At 42.0% G+C, this 19,382-nt stretch overlaps 1 long non-coding RNA gene across 1 annotated transcript; it reads left to right on the top strand.

The window, feature by feature from the left end:
* The first annotated feature begins 370 nt into the window (after positions 1-370).
* Positions 371-8,324, top strand: LOC146572030 (uncharacterized). Its single transcript, XR_014892651.1, has 2 exons — positions 371-1,180; positions 4,764-8,324. It is a non-coding gene; the product is annotated as an uncharacterized LOC146572030 (long non-coding RNA).
* Positions 8,325-19,382: the final 11,058 nt, after the last annotated feature.

Below are 19,382 nucleotides of genomic sequence, written 5' to 3'. Positions count from 1 at the left end.
GTGATCAGGCAAGTTATTAACATGTTGCTGGAGTAGTTTTAGGAATTTTTTTCACGCTGATTCTCCTTTACTTAATAAAGAGTATTTTTAACACTGAAACAGTGATACTTTCTGATTTAATAGAGTGGAATCAGATACAATTATGACACCATAGAGGATAAAAACTATTTAGCAGAGGCTGGGATACATTACCAGAGGGTTGGGGGATCCCCCATCAGCAAATTGCACCCAGCATGTGTACCTTTTACAGCCTCTGGAGATATAAATGATCTAAGTAAAATAAAAAACAAAAAAACAAAAAAATAAAGGTACACAGTTACCTTCAGGTCTGATAGTCAGCTGTAAGGAGTACATCAGATTGTATGTGTTAAGTCTAATTGTTGAATGTTGCCATTGTGTTTCTTAAATTTGTACAGTCTTAGTTTAAGCAGTAGGATCAAAGCCATTCCTTTGATCCTGACCACCTCTCCAGCCACTCTGTGCTGGGGGAGGTTTTATTGTAGATACATCCTAACTTGAAGATCTGTTTGATGTTTGGTAGAGCTTCCTACCCTTTGTATGGTTTCACTGTGTTATCTTTGGTAAACCATACATTGGGTGTGGGGGAAGACTACCCTCTTTATGACCAAGGATGTTGTTCCTGCTTTTAGGTTTTATGACCCTTTGATCAAACACACACACACACACACACACACACACACACACATTCTCACATAACACCCACACACACACACTTACATACAGTGCCTTGTCTTTGTAACCAAAGGGGGTTGCAAGGGGAGGTGTTTTGTAAACTATTGTTTGAAGTTTGTCAATAAAAGGCGGCGAGAGGAGGCCACCAGCGTGGTCATTTCAACGTGCTGGTCACAGACGAGAGGCCTCCCTTGCGCAAGAAATCGATCGAACACTGTTGCCTTGCTTTTCTTTCATGGGAATAAGTCCTGGATACAGCGGGGTCTGAGTTTAGACCCAACATTTTTTGGTCCTTCGGAGCCGGAGCCTAACACATTGCATCCACCGAGGAGAGGGAGAGGACGCCACCGCAACGTCTGGGATGATTGACGTAAAGCCCTGGTGTTTTTGGCTTGCCACCAGGCCGGGAAGTTTGCGCCTGACCTCCCCTCGGGATGGATGACGATTGACGGGATCCAGAGACTCTTCCCATGAACGTAAACAAACAGTGAGTACAGAAGGCCTTAGAGAGCGTCTCTATAACCGTGTGAATGAATGTGGGATCCTAGATACGCGTCACCGTGATTCTGCGTGAAACGTTTGAGTCCCGGGGAGCGCTGGTCACGAGAGCGCACGTGGACCCAAAACAATAGAGAGCGGCTACGGGCTGTGCGTTAAACGTGAGTCCGGGAGCGCGCTAGCCGCGTGAGAGAGACGCAGGCTTCTCCGCCGTTTGGGGCGTAGAGAGTTCTCCGCCATTTGGGGCGTGGAGAGAACCTAGGTTCAGAGTCCGGAATCTCCGCCATTTGGGGCGTTGGAGAGTGTCCGAAGGTTGAATTCTCCGCCATATGGGGCGTTTGAGAGTTTTCAACAGAGAGCGCTAGCTGTGCGTGCAGACGCAAGCGATAGGCCTATGTTGTGTGTGTGCGGGCCAGACGTGGTCTGCGTGAGTGTGGCTGATTGTTGTCTTGTAATGGAGAATAAAATGTGTAAGTCTGCCTTAGAAGGAGATGTAAAATTTATGCAGAAAGTTTTACCAGGCAGCACGCAGTATGTAGGTTGTTGGTATAAGAAATGTGGATTTGAAGGGACATTAGTGGAAGTTCAGTGTAAAATGCTGGTAGAAAGAATAGCTGTAAGTGTAGCAGGTAAAACAGGTAAAGCGAAGCAGAGGAAGGAATTGCAGTTAGCAGTTGCTAAGTTGTGGCTGGAGCAGGCTCAGAAGAGGAGAGAAGCACAGAATGTTAAAAGAGCAATATTGCAAGAAGTAGTTGTGAAACCTGAGGATGAAACTACAGCTCAATCCACTGCAACTACTCTAGAACAACACCATAGAAAAGCATTAGAAAGAGCAAGAATGTTAGCAGAAAGTAGAGTCAGAGAAGAGCGTGAGAGAGCAGAGGCAGAAGTGGAGGAGAGATTAAAGGCATATTAGGAGCAGCATTGAGTCCAAGACAGACTTGGCAGGGTAGGAAACAGAAAGTAAAGTTAGTGAACACAAACGTTACAACTACATATCCATCCCTGACACAACACAAAAAAAAAACAAAAAAAAAAAACAAAACATATGGTGTTTCTGTAACAGAGTGTGAAGATGAAGAAAGTTTTTCTCCTGATCAATTCCATGAGTGTGAGAGTGTCTGACGTCATGGTGTGTGTGAAAGGTATCCAGCTGGGGCAGACGTGATTCTGCATGTCACCTGCCCAGTGGACAAAAAGAAATAAAATAGTTGTGTGGATGAATGATAGCACGAAGAGTGTTTGGTGTTTCTCAGTCTGAAACAGCTGTAATGCTATTTTCTGTTTTGGAGAAAAGTACAGTTAAAGAAAAAAAACAGAGAGATGTGTGTTGTTTTAAGCAGTGATGAGAATAATGGAAGTGTGATGAGAGATGAACACAAAAACATACTGAAAATGCATTAACCATACTAACCCTACATGCATATACACATACAATGATACTCATGAGACCAGACAGCATCTTAAGCATGAGATTCTGTTTGTCATCTTGTCCAAGTCACTAGTAAGATGAAAGTGATACATAGACTAGTGGACTGAATATTATAGGAGGACAGATGGTTGCATCATAGAGGAGGAAACAGAATGCTGATGAGAGGTCTTAAATGAGTGAGTTGAGTGAGCTGATTGTGAGTTTCTGGTGTGTGAAGAAGTTTTACCATGGCACACATTTAGTTACATGAGAACTAAAACTTATTATGTGCTAAGACAACAGGGTTATGCTGTATGTTGTGTGTATGGCTGATTGGATGAATGTTTGAGATTAAACTGGCTGTTTGATTTGTCTTTTGTTACGATTTATCCCCCTGGCATGAAGAACACGTGTCATGATTTAAACAAGGCCTATCTTTCCTTTATTTTCTTTGATTTCTTTTATTTTCTTTCTTTTATTTTGTTACTTTCATGGTGCACTGAAAGTTTTGTTTGATGATCTCTGTTGAGCAGATCTGCACGATTAGAATCGAAGCGTCGTCGAGAAAACTGTTGCAAAGTGAGCTTCCCCAAAATTAAAATGGGCTCTTATTTGGGACAATCAGGAAACAAATTCCTGTCCAAAAGGATTCAACGAGGAAATCCAGTCTAAATTATTTTTCTTTTTGAAATGACGTTGTTTTGCTGAGCGTGGAAACGAATGCGACGATAATTTCCACAATTAGCAAAAGAAGGAATCACTGAGTGAATGAGTAAGAATTTTAAAATAAATCGGGAACTGACTGACTGACTTAACACCATTGTGTGAAGTCAACCCCCACTTGACAAAGGTGTGGATGTATCTCTGTGTGTGTCTCTGTTACAGGAGCAGAAAGATGATAGCAACATCTGAGGTTGCGTGATGGTTTAACCTTTTAAATGCCATTTTTATGTTTGTGAATCTATCAGAGGTGTGTTATTCATGGGCTTGTGGTACTCACAGAAGTTACTGTGAGAAAGTGTGTACACACCTGCGCAGCGCTAACATTTGCATTTTTTCTTACAGCATTGCAGTTTTTCATGTGATTTGATGATGTGGTTTTTAGCAGAACAACTGGTGGATGTTTGTTTCTTTATTACAGGTTTTGTTTTCTTTAAGAGTGCATGTAGCATTCAGCAGAAGCGGACAAGTGACATGAGTAAAACAAATAAGAGATTACGATATTTATGGAATAGTTTATTATGGGCTCATTTGCTGGCCACTTTTGGACCCATAATAAATATATGAGTGGAGTGACTTTGCTTAAGAGAAGTCACCGATTACATTAATGTTAACTGAGCACATGGGATGATCCATGTTTGAGGCGAATTATGGTAACAATAGTGATTTAATGATTTGAGAAAACCTGCACATGACACTTGTCTTGCTGATGCTGAATGCTTGTTACCCTTGTGATATACTTGTTTATAAGTGTGAAGTTTGATTTTACTTCCAGATCTTGTTTTCCAGGCCATGATGGTGAGTATGCAGGCTCCTGGTGGAGCCAGTTTTTAAGACAGGGATCCAGGTTTGGTGAGTTGACGCATGAGAAGTGTCCATGCGTCAAGAGGTGGGGTCCAGAATTAATATTAAACAATGTTTTCTATTATTGTTGCAGTGATTTGTGTGATTAGCTGTTTATTTACAAGTATTAAACCTATGCAAGTGGTGCATCCATGTTCAGATGAGGCTTTGATGGCCTATAAGTGAAGTTCACTGATTACAATGTGGAATAACATTGAGATGTTAAATAATTTGGAATAAATTATGGGAAAACGTAGGAGATTAATGAGTTTAGAATAAACCTGCAATGATACTTGTCTCTGTGATGCTGAATACTTTATTACTCTTATGATCTACAGTTGGTTGCAAATGTGAAGTTGTTTAAATTTAAGACTTTGTCTTCTGTGATACAGGAGCTGGGAGTTAAACAAGCTGAACATTTAAGTGCTGATTAATGTTCTTACACAGGGTTACAGCTTGGAGTGAAGCTGCTCCAAGGGACAAACCCTGGAGATTGTTTTAGGGAGACTGTGCAACACTCTTGTACATGTCTCATTGGGGAGTTGACACATGGCGAAAGCCGTGTGGCGAGAGGAGTGTCATTTTTTTCAATTTGTAGATGTCGTGAGGTGCCATGATGAGAAGGAGAGACTGAGAGGATCGTCCACAAGATGGAAGCTGAGGCCTGGAGGGAGTCTTCAGGAGGATCGGAGATCACCTTCAGCACAGAGAGCTGTGCTACTGGGCTTCCAAAGGATTGTCACAAGGAGACTTTCAGCGTTGGAAAATGGAACCTGAGGGAGCGTGCCAAGCTCCAAAAAGTGACAGCGCAGAGGAGGTCCAGCGATGGACTTGTGGTTCTGTGAACAGCACAAATGCCAGGTGACTGTAAAATAACTAACAGCACTTTTTCCACAAGTGAAGCCAGTAACTTACTATCCTAAAAGATTAGCTCTAGTTGCTCGTGCTTTACCTCCATGCGTGAGATCAGTATGTGCAGCAGCTTAAGCTGTACAATGTTTCAATAGTTTATTTCACCTTTTGCAATTGTTAGTTCCACACGAGGTAGATGTTTACTATTGCAGACTAAACTTACATTTCTGTCACCTACAAGACACTTGTCTTTAATGTTACTGTTACTCTCACAACCACACATATTACCATAAAGTGGTGCAGAATTCTGAATCTGTCAAACCCTTTTTGCCAACGGAGGAGGACACTTCTCATGAGTGTAGAGAGCGCGAGGAGAAGACGTGTAAGCTGAGGGATGACTTAATAGATGTGCCACTCGTTGAGGGAAAGGTTTGGTTTGTTGATGATTTGAGTTTTACAACAGCAGAGGGACAGACTAGAACACGTTTTACTGTAGCTGACAGTGAGAGAGAGTTATCTATGTAGGACAACTAGCATGTTTCATGTTTGCTTGAGCAGCAGAGATGCTAGCTTTAACGGAAGCGTGTAAAGCTGTAGAGAGACAATATACACTGATAGGTAGTATACATTTGCTACTGTACATTTCTTTGTAGTGCAGTGAGTGAGACGAGGTGTGACAACCTCTACAGGGAAACCTGCAGAACACACCAAACTCTTGCAAATTCTGCTGGATGCAGCGTTATTAACCAGTGGAATTGCCGTTTGTAAATGTGCAGCACACATGTGAGGGAAAGATCCGGTTGCATTAGGGGAAGTTTTTGCAGATAAGATCGCAAAAGAGGCAGCTTTAGTTAAACATGGTGTTAACCTTTTATCAGTACAGCATTAGCAGACATGCAGGCCCACTCACCTACTGCAGGACAATAGTTGTGACTTACAGAGGGAGCAAGCTTGCAGGATGATTTTTTTATCTGTGTGATAAACCAGTACTGCCTAATAATTTGTATAAGACTGCTGCTATTTTGAGCCATTGGCTATGCCATGTCTCAAACAGGAGGGAGATGAGCAGTCGTTATACTCACTCTAGGATTATTAAATACTTTAAAAAAAAAACTTTTGCAGACAGTAAAGTTAAGATTTAGGAAGACAGGCAGGACATGGTTAGACTGTATAGAATAAGTACATGAGGATTACTCCAACAGAGAATGGTCTGACTCTTTGAGATTACACATGTTAGAGCATTTAGAGTTCCAGTCTTCTGTAGTGATGATAGAAAAGCAGAAGAGAGAGCATATTAGCAGATTAGATGCTTGAAAATGTTTAAAAGTAAAGTAGTCATGAGAACAAATGATCTGCCAGATGATTCTGTTTCTTCGCAGGAGCAGAGCCTGAAGTCTGGAGATTGGATGATGATAAGGCCATGGAGAGGAAGTGCTGGTCCAGTCCATGGTGGGAAGGTCCATATCGGATGCTGCTGACGACGACCACAGCAGTGAAGATTGCTGGAAGGAACACTTGGATACATCAAGCGCACTGCAAGAAGGTGACACACATCCAGGCCAGCTCGGAGTAAGTGGCAGGAAGACCGGGAACAAAGGGGGGGAAAGCCTCCAGGGCCCCTCGTCTCAATCCGGTGAAGAAACCAACTGAGCCACAGGTACTCATCAGAATGGCTGGGAATGTGCTGTGCATCTTCTTGTGCCTGTGGACCCTGAGTGGGATGACAGGAGCGCATTGGGACAGAGCAAATCACACCCAGTACCCGCATGGGTTTTCAACCAACTACTGGTGGCAGTTTAAGAACACAACCGGATAGCATCACTTGGAGCGAGACAGTTTGTTTGGTTGCTTTAGCAACACATCCAGGAACACTGCCAACTTTTCAACTTTCCAATTCCTCATAACCTGAATGGAAGGTTGATTCACCAGTAGCTGGGAAGGTGAACTGCTCTGGTGAGACAGACCTGCTCGTCTGACTCAAAGAATATGACTTGTTGCAGGACATTATACAGTTAAACGAACTGGAAACAGGCCAATTGCCTATGTGTACGAAGGACAATGGATTAGCCCAAGTTGGAGATTAACCATGGAACATGGTAACATCACTTATTCTTTTGTCTTCTGCAAGAAGGATGTAAACAGAGAAGCCTTTTGTCTACATTTACATCATGAACACTTGAGGTTTTGAGCCAAGAAGATCAAAACAGCTGGATCCAATTTCCTTTACAAAGCTTTTTCTGTGGTGACAACAGGACAGGAGAAGAGTTGTAAATGCAGATAATTCACAAGTTGACTCTAACCCCCACAGGATGCCTACAGTGAGAAGATTTGGGGGGTTGATAGGAGTCATAAAGAAGGGTGTTGACCAGGCTGCAGCTTTGAAGTTAGCTGAGAGCCACATGGACAAACAATAAAGTCAACTGATGCGTTTAAATACCTATGTCTGTATACAGTTGGATTGTAGTGACATATGATTTTTGAGAATGATGATTCTTCTTGTTTGACCTTTGACATTCAGTTGTTTACTTGAAGAAATACATAATGAATTGCACGACAGGAGTAGATCCGCCACAAGGCTGGATAGCTTGGTTACTGTCTGGTCCTTGGTGGCATCTTCTTTTGAAGATATTAATTCCTGTTTTTGAACTGTTGATACTGATTTGCTTATGTATAGGATGTAGTTTACTGTGCATGAATGAAATCTACACTGACACTGTCTAAACAAAGGGTGCATAAGTTGAAATTTAAGAACAATGACAAAAAGGAGGGAAATGTTAAGTCTAATTGTTGAATGTTGCCATTGTGTTTCTTAAATTTGTACAGTCTTAGTTTAAGCAGTAGGATCAAAGCCATTCCTTTGATCCTGACCACCTCTCCAGCCACTCTGTGCTGGGGGAGGTTTTATTGTAGATACATCCTAACTTGAAGATCTGTTTGATGTTTGGTAGAGCTTCCTACCCTTTGTATGGTTTCACTGTGTTATCTTTGGTAAACCATACATTGGGTGTGGGGGAAGACTACCCTCTTTATGACCAAGGATGTTGTTCCTGCTTTTAGGTTTTATGACCCTTTGATCAAACACACACACACACACACACACACACACACACACATTCTCACATAACACCCACACACACACACTTACATACAGTGCCTTGTCTTTGTAACCAAAGGGGGTTGCAAGGGGAGGTGTTTTGTAAACTATTGTTTGAAGTTTGTCAATAAAAGGCGGCGAGAGGAGGCCACCAGCGTGGTCATTTCAACGTGCTGGTCACAGACGAGAGGCCTCCCTTGCGCAAGAAATCGATCGAACACTGTTGCCTTGCTTTTCTTTCATGGGAATAAGTCCTGGATACAGCGGGGTCTGAGTTTAGACCCAACAGTATGTGTGCAGTAATATTTTGGAGAGCGCAGTCGCAAAGAAACCTAAAAGAAATGTTTCCTTATTAGCTTTATTTAAATGAAAATTTGAATAAAGATTAATTTTAGGTAATCAACATCTTGGATTTGAAGTAATTCAAAATGTAGAACCTAAATTTAAAATTATGTTTACCAGTTTTGGCTGGTGACTTGATTTGGGGTCGATGTCTCACCTTTTAATTGGATCTCAAATCCTCTAATCTTACCACTACTCTCATTTGTTGGACAACAAAACTTAAACATCACTGATGAATAATTAACATCCAATGCTTGCTTCTTAGGGGTGAAATGCACAGTATCAAAATATAATTTTTCTCAAACACAAACCATGGTCCTTAATTAGTTCCACGGGCTTCTTGTCAAAGTCCTTTAAATGACTACTTCAGTCTGTTCTAATTTGGATTTAGTCAATGGACCCAGACAAATAACTTCTGTAAGCATTTTAGTGTATTACACTGAGATTGACTGGAGCTTTAGAAACCCCCAGTTAAGTTTGTTTTCTGTTTTCAGGGTAAAGTACAACTCGACTGTTCTCTTAAGCGTTGCTTTTACACGACAGGCTTTTACATACTTTAACAGATATGACAAAGTATATAGCAGAAAATAGGATTTTGATGGTGCCTTCATCAGTAATTTAGATCTGTGACTGTGATCTGTGACACATATGTGTTTCTAGAGCTTATACTTTGTTAATCAGATATTCTCTCCCTATTATAAAAATGAACGTTTTCTAGTGCAAAAGATACTCTAGTCTTGTTTCAAAAGGCTCAAAATGCAATTTTATCATGCTCAAAAGAGGAATAAAAACGAGAAATAGGATTTTTTGGGAAGCAGCTTCATTTTTCATAGCCCCGCTTATTGATTTTTCTTCCTACAAAAACTTCACTTTCTCCTTCCCTTGCGTGAATGTGTGTATGTGGGCTCCTTACTGAATAACCACTCACTTCTCCTTCGCACTCTCTTTATCACATCCACCACTCTATTCATTTTGTTGTCCATCAAACAGTCTGATACAAGCACCCACCTTTCCGCTGCAAAGAGTACTTATCCTATGTGAGCATAATAGGCAACTGTGTCAGACAAGTAATGACATACTATGTATACGTGTACACACTGTCCTCAGCTCTATAATCTTTTAAATCTTGATTCCATGGGAAAGGAACTCGTGTGCGTATATATATATATATATATATATATATATATATATATATATATATATATATATATATATATATATACACTCAACAAAAAAATATACGCAACACCTTTGTTACTGCTCCCATTCCCCATGGGATGGACGTAGAGACCTAAAATTCATTCCAGATACACAATATAACCATCCCTCCCAAACAGTGGTCACAAATCAGTCCAAATGTGTGGTAGTGGGCACATCTGCTATATTGAGATAATCCATCCCACCTCACAGGTGTGCCACATCAGGATGCTGATCTGACATCATGAGTAGTGCACAGGTGTACCTCAGACTGCCCACAACAAAAGGCCACCCTGGAATGTGCAGTTTTTTGCTCTATTGGGGGTCTGGGGACCCAGAACCGGTCAGTATCTGGTGTGACCACCATTTGCCTCATGCAGTGCAACACATCGTCGCATGGAGTCTATCAGATTGTCAATTGTGGCCTGTGGAATGTTGGTCCACTCCACTTCAATGGCTGTGCGAGGTTGTTGGATATTTGTGGGAACTGGTACACGCTGTCGTATACGCCGGTCAAGCACATCCCGAACATGCTCAATGGGTGACATGTCCGGTGAGTATGCTGGCCATGCAAGAACTGGGACATTCTCAGCTGCCATCTGCCCTGAACAATGTGAACCATGATTCATCCGTGAAGCGCACACCTCTCCAACGTGCCAGACGCCATCGAATGTGAGCATTAGCCCACACATGTCTGTTACGGCGACGAGCTGGAGTCAGGTCAAGACCCCGATGAGGACGACGGGCATGCAGTTGAGCGTCCCTGAGACGGTTTCTGACAGTTTGTGCAGAAATTGTTTGGTTGTGCAAACCAATTGTTCCAGCAGTTGTCTGGGTGGCTGGTCTCAGACGATCTTGGAGGTGAACCTGCTGGATGTGGAGGTCCTGGGCTGGTGTGGTTACACGAGGTCTGCGGTTGTGAGGCCGGTTGGATGTGCTGCCATATTCTCTGAAACGCCTGTGGAGACGGCTTATGGTTGAGAAATGAACATTCAATGCACGGGCGACAGATCTGGTTGACATTCCTGCTGTCAGCATGCCAGTTGCACGCTCCCTCATTGCTTGTGGCATCTGTGGCATTTTGCTGTGAGACAAAACTGCACATTCCAGGGTGGCCTTTTGTTGTGGCAGTCTGAGGTACACCTGTGCACTACTCATGATGTCAGATCAGCATCCTGATGTGGCACACCTGTGAGGTGGGATGGATTATCTCAATATGGCAGATGTGCCCACTACCACACATTTGGACTGATTTGTGACCACTGTTTGGGAGGGATGGTTATATTGTGTATCTGGAATGAATTTTAGGTCTCTACGTCCATCCCATGGGGAATGGGAGCAGTAACAAAGGTGTTGCGTTTATATTTTTGTTGAGTGTATATATATCCTTCCTGCCTTCTTGGGACCTTTTTGTGCCACTGCTATGTGTTAAATGGCTGCCATTTCCACTGTGTTCAGTGGAATATAACCAAACTTGCCACAGGATAGTTTTTACCTGTCAATGTTAATATTCCAGTGTGAATTCCTTAAATCAGCCTAAAATGGCTGAGCAGCAGAAATCCCCACACCCATCACCCTGGGGACCATTTTCTGCCCATTGACTTCCATTATAAACGCTATTTTTCAACCCCAAATTATCATCATATGATTTTATTTTTTCTTCTTTTCTTGGATGTCAATGAAGACTCAGGGCCTTGAAGTTTTAATTTTTAAATTGCAAAAAAAATGCAAAAAAAATAATGGCAGGTCAAAATGTATGTTGGTGCCAATCTTTGGTCCATCTAAAGGCCTACTTATAATGACAATCACATATTACTTCAACTGGTTTTTTGTGGAAATATTTAGTTTCGTTTTTTGGTTTTTGGGGCTTATAACACAGGGCGCTCATGTAATAACACTGGGATTTGAAGGGTTAAAACAACGAAAATATAATTAAAACTTTACATGAATATTTCAGGGAGAAGTAGTTTTACAAGGTTGGCTAATTTAAAGTGGAATAAAATATGGATATATGGTCTTTTTATGGCGTGGCTGAGAATGGTCCCTAGGGTGATGGGTGTGAGTTTTTTAAAGGATGGCAGGAGGGTTAAATATATATATATATATATATATATATATATATATATATATATATATATATATATATATATATATGTGTGTGTGTGTGTGTGTGTGTGTGTGTGTGTGTGTGTGTGTGTGTGTGTATATTCACCCATTCATGTGTTTTTGATCTTAACATTCACACAGCGATGAATGCATCAGAGAGCAATTTGTGGTCAGTATCTTGCCCAAGGATAGTTTGGCATATAGACCAGAGCTGCCAGGAACTGAATCACCAACCATGTGATTAGGGGATGACCTGCTCTACCTCCGGAGCTACAGCCACCCCGCAGTGATTTTGGCACTTTGTTGACTCCATGCCATGAAGAATTGAGGCACTTGTGGCAAAGCAATCATTGATATTTGGATAAAAATATCTCTTCCAGGTTGTTGCTGTCTTTTCTCTACTGCTGAAATATGCATCATCCGGTTAGTCTTGTTGTATTTAGCTAATAGTTAGTAATTATGGAAGTATTTTAAAAAAATATTCAAAATGTAAACTTTTTGAAATCTAAAAGGATTGCTTTCTGGAGGGATATGATGACCTAGTATAACTTGTGATCTTGTACATAGTTTTGTTGGTTTGAAGAAAGCTTAACCAAGGCAGATGTTTACAGCCATTTTGATTTGGCATTTATTGCCTAATGACAAGGTTGAGCTTAAGGTTAAATTTATTGCTTATATGAGATGCTTCACCATTGTGTAGTAATAGCTGATAGCAATTTAAGATGAATGCTCTCACACGGTGACCTGGGAAAAGTCATTCACAAGCTTATTTTCTCTAGGCTTGACTCTCTGTAACCTCCTGCTTTCTGGCACAAATGAAAAAGTTACGACACCGCCTCCACTAGTTTCTACAGGCTTTAGCAGACAACATCACCCCAGTTCTGCTACCTATCCAGTGGCTCCATGTATATTTTAATTTGATTTTAACAATATGCTAAAGTTTTTTTAAAAAAAATAGTGTTGCCAACAGAACCGACACTTGTGGTAAGTTCTGAAAATGCTTTTTTTTTTCTTTAAAAAAATAAAATATCGTAGATACTGTGCTCAGCATGTACCAAGTAGGGTTGTTGAAAAATTTGTACTCTGATACTAATTGATACTAAAAATTACTACTCGTCTGCAACAGCACTAACACAAATGGTACCAGCTTTCCGTCCTCCAGCTGACGCACAACTTCACACACGGCACTGCTGCAAGAGACAAGTACACAGCTTCCCTTCACTAAGAGCCGAACAGATGAACAGCAGCACAACAAACTCTGTGAAGTACCTTGTGTGACACTCCGGTCTTTATATGGAATTTTTTGAGGTCAGTAAATATAGAGTTTCAACAAAGCTATTGAGTCAACATAAACAATTAGCATAGCTAACCAAGCCAGCACGCATACTAATATTAGCTCTTTAACTATTGGCATTTATCTGATAGCCACCTTAGCAATCTGTTATCATTAAGATAGTTAAACAGCTGTGGCTAATAATAAAACATGTTACGTGGGAGTTAAGCACCAAATGTTATCATGTGTAACATTCATAGAGTAAATTTAATTGGGAAACACAATTATTTAAGTTTAAAAAGTGTTTCTCTAAATTCCCTTATTTTTATTTAACCATGGTATTAAAATGGTATATGGAGTATCAAGTATTTCAAGGAACCAAGAAAAAATCAAAAACGTGCCGGTGCTCTTGCCATCCAGGGCCGCAGGGGACACGCTGCCCAAGGAGAAAAGAATCAGCGTGTGTGTGTGTGTGTGTGTGTGTGAGTGTTACTCAAAATTACTTTTCAAGACAACTTTTATGAACTTTTTTGTAGTCCTCTTTCCATCTTATATTACTTTGAATTGGTATTTACCCTATAGTGAGTATCTATTCCAGTTAGAAATCTGTGTTTTCCACAAACCCAGCAGCTGGTATCAAGGGAGACAGAAGTTTCTAGTAGCTAAAAAACTTTTTTATTGCTTGTAAAACTCACTTGAAATAAACACAAAGTGCTGCACTACGTGTCAGGAAAAGCCAGCTAATAAACAAAATCCAAGAGCTACAGAAACAAACTGAAAACAGAGAGGCACAGGAACAGAAAGGTGGAAAGGCAAAGACCTCACAAAGAAGAACTAACTACACACATCAGGGGGAGATGTAATAAGGCAATGATGAACAAAATCAAGACAATAATGAGGGTGGCATGAGTCCACGACTGAGCCCTGATTTTGCTCGTCTGTCAATGCACTTTAAATTCAGCTTTTAAAGAAGCTATGCAAAAAAACTCATATGTGGTATATATATGATTGTGACAGACTGAGAGCATTGTCATTAGATTTTCCTTCATAAATCACAGAATACTTGACATATATTAGTAATTTGACAGAATGAACATTGTGGCCGGGAGGTGTGGTCTTGGCTCCGCTGCAGAGGAGGGGTGGTGGAGCGGGCTCGGGGGGCAGTGCCAAGGAGGCTTAGGGCCAGGTGGAGGGAATTAGACTGATGAACTCTGTTCCTTCTTTAGCGACACCGGGGACCGACAGTGGGCGAGTGGAGTGTGGAGCCAGCTGGACAGCTCGCCACAGAAAACACAGAGGCGCCGATCTGGAAGCATTGTGTGTGCCATAAACTAGCTACCAAACAATTACTAAACACAGTGTGGGTCCGACTCATTCACAAACATTTATACATATACACTATCCAAAAATACAGCTGACATCTTTTAACTGATAAATATTTTCCTGCATAAATAAGCAAGCTTCAAAATAAGATTGTATGGTTAAATGCATGATACATGTATTAGTCCAATATAATGTGTGATATGTATATCATACATCCAAACTAGCACTTCCTTTCTGTCAGTATGTAAGTTAATATTATTTTAACCTACATAAAACATCTGTTTGTCTGACTGTGCAGAGTAAAAGCTTCACAGTTGACCTGGAGCTAATAGCCTGTGAAATATGACAGCGGTAACTTACTTAAAACATGGATACATGAGTAAAAAAAGAGGTTTCAGAATGCTAAATGTCCAAGGCCCCAAAATGTTTGTGATATTAGTACTTGAAGCAAAAAAGAGCATACAATTGAGTTGAGTGTGTATTTAACAAACACCGAATATTTCTGTCCAATTAATCGATGCTTCACAGTAACTTCTGAATTTAAAGAAATAAACGCATGCTATATTATACTGTGTATGTAACTGACCATGTTTTTGTGAGTGGTTTAAGATAAGATAAGATAAGATAAGATAACCTTTATTAGTCCCACACGTGGGAAATTTGTTTTGTCACAGCAGGAGTGGACAGTGCAAAAGTTATGAAGCAAAAATTAGAATACAATAAGAATAAATACAGTACACAACTGTACAGAATAGAATAAAATAAAATACTATATACAGTAGAATAAAATAAAATAAATATACAATAAGATAAAAATAGAATACTAATACTATATACAACTGAGTAAAAATACAACGATGACAGAAAGGATTATTGCACTTAGTATTATTGCATATGTATGGATGTGTGTGCTTGATCAGTTAAAGTCTTTATTATGGAGTCTGACAGCAGTGGGGAGGAAAGACCTGCAAAATCTCTCCGTCCCACACCGTGGGTGCCGCAGTCTCCCACTGAAGGAGCTGGTCAGTGCTGTCACAGTCTGCTGCATGGGGTGGGAGATGTTGTCCATCAGGGATGACAGCTTAGCCGCCGTTCTCCTGTCACTCACCACCTCCACTGGATCCAGAGGGCATCCTAGAACAGAGCTGGCCCTTCGGATCACCCTGTTCAGTCTCTTCCTGTCCCCAGCAGAGATGCTGCCGCCCCAGCAGACCACACCATAAAAGATAGCAGAAGCCACAACAGAGTCATAGAAGGTCTTCAGGAGTGGGCCCTCCACTCCAAACGACCTGAGTCTCCGCAGCAGGTACAGCCTGCTCTGCCCTTTCCTGTAGAGGGCGTCTGAGTTATGAGTCCAGTCCAGTCTATTGTTCAGATGAACACCAAGGTACCTGTAGCTGTCCACAGCCTCAATGTCCATACCTTGGATGTTCAGTGGTTGCAGTGGAGAATGCTTGTGCCTGCGGAAGTCTACCACCAGTTCCTTGGTTTTACTGGCGTTGATCTGGAGGTAGTTCAGCTGGCACCAGTCCACAAAGTCTTGGGTCAGACCTCTGTACTCCTTGTCGTCCCCATCAGTGATGAGGCCGACTATTGCAGAGTCATCAGAGAACTTCTGCAGGAAGCACTGGGTGGAATTGTGGGAGAAGTCTGCAGTGTAGATGGTGAAGAGGAACGGAGCCAGAACCGTTCCCTGTGGGGCCCCCGTACTGCAGAAGACCCTGTCCGACACTGTGTTTAACACTGACACATGATTCCTAATGCAAGTAATAGGTACTAGTAGCTGGTAGTAGCAACTAGAAACAAAAACACATCCCTTTTCCCATTTCTAGCTCCAAAAAATGCCCCCAAAAAGTATTTTTGCACCAACAAGTTGATTTCCAAAGAGCTGTTTACCAGAATCCCTTGGTATGGTATACAGCGGGTCATAGAAAAAGGGCAAATGAAGAGTATCTGAAAGTCATGCCCTTAAGAAAACCTGTTACCGAGCGGGCGGAGGGAGGTTTGGAGTCTTCACACACCCCCCGTTCTCTGCTGCCTGTTGGAGTGGGGGGCTGGTAGGAGGAGTTGGCTGTCCGATTGGGGTCTGGAATGTGGGGCCTCCCTGCTGCGGAGTCGGGGCAGTCTGCTTCTCTCCACCCCAGGGAAAAGAGTAACACTACCTGGATCTGGGTGCAGTTTACCCCTCCAGGGCAAGGGTACCTAGACCTGGGGCTTAGAGTACGCTTGGGGAGTGTGATTGTGTGTACAGTGTCTCTCTATGGATGTTTGTATCTGTGTGTGCCTGTATGTCTGTGTCCATATGTCAGGTTGGGTATCAGACGCCACCTCTCTGGGGACATCTCAGGCCCTCCATGGTATGGAGGCCTATCTCCCCCCACCACTTCCCCTGCCAGTGGCAGACGCCCTCAGACATTGGTGCGTTGGTGGGTCTTTGTGTCTGGGGATGGGTGTCCAGGTACACACTGGCACACTCCTGGTGGCTGCTTGTCGGGGCCTGGAGCCTGGGGCTTGCTCGGGCCACTTCAGGGGCGGGGTGCCTTCGACCTCTCGGCCTGGGGCTCGGTCACTCAGGCACAGCTGGCTGCCGGCGGAGCTCACGGGCACGTCACTGCAACCCCCCCTGGCTTCTGCTTCGCGGCTGCTGAGTGAGCCCTCATCTGGGGCTCTCCTCAGCTCTTTCTGGGACAGTGGCGCGGTTGCCCCTCTGTTGGTCTTCCTTGGTCTCTTGTGCTCTGAGGGCCTCTGGATGTGTGGAGCCTGGATCTCCTCCATACCTGCTTCATGCCCTGGAGGACGGTGCTGTGGCCCTCCACACCCTCTAGCTGATCCTTACATGAAGGAACCTTTTGAAAACAAGCGTGTTCATGCTCACAGATCTACACTCACAGGTGCTCACACACTACACCCTTTTTGGCTCCTACCTCAAAGCACACTGTGCGCTGTCGATCTTACGTGCTGCACAATAATGTTTAATATTTAGTATTTACTGTTATATTCACATAGATCATCATGATGTTGTTTATTATATTGCACTCTTTTTTTTCTTCTGCTTGTTTTCTCTTTTTTCTTTCTCAACAGGTGATCCAGGTGATTGATATATGTATTTTTGTCTGCTTATTTTGTTGGCTTTTGGTTTTTGCCCTTTATCACTGTTCCTCTTCCCCACTGTTTCTCTTTCCCTCTTTCTTTCTCTCCTTTCTTTTCCCCAGTCAAGTCTGTCCCGTATTTAGCAAGTGAAAATAAAATAAAATAAACAATAAAAGGTGAATCAAATAGACCATTACGTTAAGGCTGGGATGGTCCACTTGGTAAAGTAAATCCGTTGGGCATCTTTCTTCACCTTGGCAAAAGAGCCAAACAGGACGGGCAAAAAAAGAAAAAAAAAGAAAACCTGTTACCTGCTGAGAGATGCACCTAGCCCTTCAGGCAATCCATCTACTGTCATTAGAAATAGTTTCTGTGGAAAAAATAGATGTCAAGAAGGCATTATTAAGCAAAAGAAGGTAGGAATTACTGCTACATGCTAGATTACACAAGAACTGCACTTTACATTACATTCAAGGAGGTCAAAGGACTTGTAGCCAGTGGTGTTGGGGATCAAAATTGATCCCCCATTTAAGATGCTTCCTTTTCCAGCAAGACGATGATCCCAGACACAGTGTCATTGCAGTAAAAGCAGAGCTGGACTTAAAAGCATGCTCTCAGGACCTAAGCATTATTAAAGCACCATGGGATCATCTTGACAGAGAACAGAGCAAACTGTAGCAAACATTCAAAAGAGGTTTGAATGTTCTTCAAGAATCATGGAGAACTATTCCTGAAGACTGCTTAAAGAAACATGTCTGTGAAGGTTCTCAGTCAGAAACAGATCATCACAGATACCAATGCAGGTCAATGTCACACCAAGTGTGAAAATAAGTAAAAAGGTATATTATGCATTATCTTTATGGATTGTCTTCAAACCTCACAACAATACACAAGGCATTGTGGGACATGAGTACTTAGGTTGGCTAAGCATTTAGCCTTGACCATCATTTTTGTATTGTATTGCGTCATATCTCCAGTGTTTCCTCGGAGGGCGCTCTCTGCACCGGGGCTGTTATTGACCGTGGCTGCTGGGTCTCTGGGGTCCTCTCAGCCTGGCTGGGGGGCTCCTTTGCCTCCCTCCTGCTGTGTGCCCAGCCTGGAGGCTGCGGTCTGTGACCGGCTCCCGGTGCAGACGGCTCCCTGTTATAGTGTTTCCTCACTTGGCTCATGCGAGCCCAGCCCAATTTTTACTCTTTAAGTGTGCGCGTGTGTGTATGTGTGTGTGGGTGGGGGGATATATGTGTATTGAGAGTGTGGGGAGTGAGTTGGAGGGTGGGGTGGGCTGCTTTTAACTATGTAAAGCACTTTGTGCTACATTTTCTCTGTATTAAAAGTGCTTTATAAATAAAGATTGATTGATTGATTGATTGATCATTGTTTATACCCCAAGTCAAAGAAAACCTTAAAAAACAATTTTAAGAACCCATGTAGAGTAATATATCATATCAAAGGGCGTTGGCGAGCTGTACAATACACTTTTACTTCTTAATGAATTGAACTCAAGATTTTCTTACTGTGAGACAACAATGCTAACCACCATGCCACCATGCTGACCACTCAAAACACTTGAAATTCAAAAAAAGGCCCTGTCATTTTTCTCCTTTTAGTCAAACACATGGAACTACACAGCTCTCTACAACAGGAACACTTATTAAAATATTGTCTGTGTAGAAGAGTCTCTACTGGAAAGTTTTATCAAGTCATTTTAGTCAAGAGTCAACAAATTAGTCAAGCTGCATTTTCACTTTCAAGATCATTTCAACCATATTCTTAAAACAAATATCTGGAAAGGGAAGCAACAGATGGAGATGGGTGATAATCATGACTTGAGTTTTGATGTGGCACACAAACACATGGTGACCTGGGTAAAAAAGTAAAAAGTCGACCTTTTTTGAATGTAATGATACTTGCAAAATGCAATAAATAAATATCTATTTCTT

The sequence above is a fragment of the Mchenga conophoros genome, linkage group LG6 (assembly GCF_057382185.1).
Source record: "Mchenga conophoros isolate Kocher_MC1m ecotype Shallow Benthic linkage group LG6, M_conophoros_male_GT1.1, whole genome shotgun sequence".
Taxonomy (NCBI): Eukaryota; Metazoa; Chordata; class Actinopteri; order Cichliformes; family Cichlidae; genus Mchenga; species Mchenga conophoros.
This window is presented reverse-complemented; position numbering and strand designations above follow the sequence as displayed.